The sequence below is a fragment of the Arachis duranensis genome, unplaced genomic scaffold (genome assembly GCF_000817695.3).
Source record: "Arachis duranensis cultivar V14167 unplaced genomic scaffold, aradu.V14167.gnm2.J7QH unplaced_Scaffold_165934, whole genome shotgun sequence".
Classification (NCBI taxonomy): domain Eukaryota; kingdom Viridiplantae; phylum Streptophyta; class Magnoliopsida; order Fabales; family Fabaceae; genus Arachis; species Arachis duranensis.
In genome coordinates, this window is record NW_026264258.1 from 1,858,516 (window position 1) to 1,861,959 (window position 3,444).

A 3,444-nucleotide genomic window follows, 5' to 3' on the forward strand; every position below is an offset into this window, starting at 1 on the left:
CTTCAATTTGCTCTTTCTCCTTCAAATTGGCTTGACATGCATCAAAGGGATCAATAACATTTTCCAATCTTGTGATGCAGAGTTTCCCTTGTAAATGGGGAAATTTTCTCATTTCTGCAAGCTTCAGTCCATTGTGCTGTTTGCTAACAATAAAGAGAATTATGTTTTAGGTTTTTTTTTTTTTTAAATTATTTACATGAAGTTGTTTTTAACTGAATAGTTTCTCACCTAATGTACGTAAGTATTTGTCCATCAAAGTATAGTACCTTAGCGGTGACAGTATTTCTTATTAAGCAGTAAGACAATGTAAGAGCCAGTTATGTTAGTTAAGCTTTATTTTTAGATGATTGGTTAGTAGTCTGTTGGAGGGTGAATTAGTGCTCTCTTGTGTATATAAAAGCTGCACTAAGTGCAGAATCAGATTGATTCCATGCAAGTCACAATTCATTTTCACTCATACTTTTTCTCACCTCCTCTGGTCTCTCCTTAATGCTCCCTAGAGAGGTTTGCAATAAAAGTCAACGCTGTGCTTCTTTTTTGATGATTATTTTCAGCTATGACTATCAGCAATTGCATTAAAAAATTATTAACTATAACTACGGTTTTTACACTATGGTTATCAACAGACTATGGTTTTGGTTTAATGCTTTCTTTATAATGCAGTGCTTCTGCATTATTGCCAACTTACTCACCAATTATACATATTTTAAGACTTGATAATTAAAATTTTAGAATTTTAATTTATTCCTTAAAAATAATATACATCTCGAAAATATATTCAAATTATTGTATCAACCAATTAGAAGTTTTATTGAAAAGAGATTCTAATTTCCTTAAAAACTGTATTTCGATTTAGTCAATTGTAGTTAATTAAGTTTATGATAAAAAAAAAATAAATAACAAAATATTATATGAACATATCAGAAATAATTTTGCCTCTTCTCTGTCTTCTTAATTTTCTTCATTTGCTCTGTATTTCGCTTTTCGTTTCTTTTAGTTTGTTAGCACAAAAAAAAGTGCATTTTCTGCAGACAAATGGCTCATCATTGTTCTCTTCATCCATAAAAAGTTAACTGGAATTTTTAACTTTGATTTCTAGTTATGATTGCTGACCTGAGGCTCCCTTTGAATGTTCACAAAGTTAATTGCCTGTAAATTTTTGAATATATGAGCTTGAATGATCAAGCATTGAGCTTAAGATATATTATTAACTGGAATTGTTAACTTTAATTTCTAGTTATCACAGATTGTGCATGATTGAAAACCCTGTATGCTCTATTAAGCTTACAAGCTAACTCTTTATACATTTCCAGATTATATAAAGAATGTAATAGAGATAACAAGGAATGACTAGGAGGGAACTGGGAAGACATTAATTTAAATTGAAGCTGTTCAGTTGAATTTCTGCTGTGTTTCCAGTAGTATATATTATGCTTTCAACTTCTCATTCATATGGTTAAGTGTTTTGGCCTTGTAATTTTCAAGTTCTTTGTTGTTTCAAATGAATTGAAACACATGCACACAAACACACACTATCACGCGATTCATTCTCACAAGTACCTTCTTTGTTTATTAGCCTCACATTTCTTTGTTTATTGGCGATTCATTCAGTACCTTCAGAATGAGGATGTTGTGGAACATTTCTTCAAGGAAAATGTAAATGCTGGAAGGATACCAAAAAACATGGCGATTTGACCCCTTAAAAATCACAAGGACTGTAGTAACCGACAAAAAAATAAAAGGGGGGAGAGCACGTGGGGGGCACATGCCCCCACTTAAACATTTCTTCTCTCTTCTCCGTGCCCCCCTCCTTCGACACTCCCCTTCTTTCTTTCATTTCTTCTTTTTATTTCTTCCTAACAACAACACTAAAAATCCTCTCTTCTCTTCCTTTCTCAACTACAATTCCTCATCTCTTCTCCTTGCATCAACCACCCTATATCATCAAACTCACCTTTATCATCTTGCTTTCTTTTCTTCTCTACTCTACCTCTGTTTATTCAAAATCTTATTTTCTCAAAATCTCCAAATCATGTGATTTCAACTTAATGAGTGAAGGAACCATTCAATCCTTGAGTTCCAATTATTATTGAGGCTTCAAGGTAACTCTTTGACTCAATAATTAGCCATATTCCCAATTTTTGTCATCTATATATTTATGGGTATGTATAAATCCAAATTAGGGTTATCAGGGTTAGAAAATTTGGGGCTTTTATCAAGGTGAGTAAGATTATGTTAATTGACAATATTAGTAGCTCACAAATATCATTATTGTCATATTTCTAGAGTTGTAGAATTATTGGACATCATTTGGTAGCTCGTTGATGCGCTCAGAGTTGCTTCCGGTTCTTTTGAATCAAGTTGTGAGTAGATATTATATCTATAATTGTTTTTAAATATATTATTATCAATATCTATGTTGAATCATTAATTTTGGAGTTTGAAAATATTTTATTATTGTGATTTCTGAATTTTTGAAAATAAATATTGATTTGTGAAACTTACAATTTTATAAAAATACACACGAGATGATATTTATATATTTTGTAAAGTATAAATGTTTTCTTATTTGACCTTATGTAGATTTTAATTAAATTTTAGTATGCAATCCTATATATATTGATTTGCTATGGAATTTAGTAGTATGTTATAAGCACTGGAGATTTTTACAAGTGATTTGGTTTGGATTGGTTTGGGAGACTCTGACTAGAAAACCGTAGTTAACGGCGGTTATGACGTTAACCTAGATGCATCTAAATCAGACCTCAGCTAGCAGGGGCATTGCTAGCCCAACGTGTAGGCCACACGTTAAATTTTTTATACCGTACGGGCACACTAGAGGAAAGGGCTACCCTTAGAGGTGGAGCCGCCCTAGGTGTGTAATATTTGATTTGATTTAAATTCTGGAATGAGAACTCCCATTTTAGTTCATCCACTTAACTACTTATCTAATCCCATTTCAGTTCATCCGCTTAACTATTTATCTAATGTTTGTATAATTAATTAATATGAATTCCTCATCTCTGAAAAGAAATATAATTTTCAAGGTAAACTCTGTATTGTCTCGTGTGGGTTATAGATGTAATATTTGCTCACTGAGTTGCAAAACTCACCCTATTATATTCCCATGTTTTTCAGATACAGGAGTCATTCCAGGTTTCATTCCACCTGCCCCTCAGTAGATCTTAGTCATTTTGGTGAGCCATTCTTCTTTTCAAGGGCTAAATAATTATGTAATGGAACCTTTACTCAAAATCTAGACTATGTCAATGCTCCATATGTCACAGGCAGGATCCTCGTGTGGGTTATGTTATTTTGAATCTTGAACTGTTTAGATAGTAATTATAAGTTAGTTATGTAAGACTTATGGATTTAACTATATACTCTAGTTATCAACTTGTTATATATATGATGCGTATTTTGGATATATTTGGTTGTGGATAT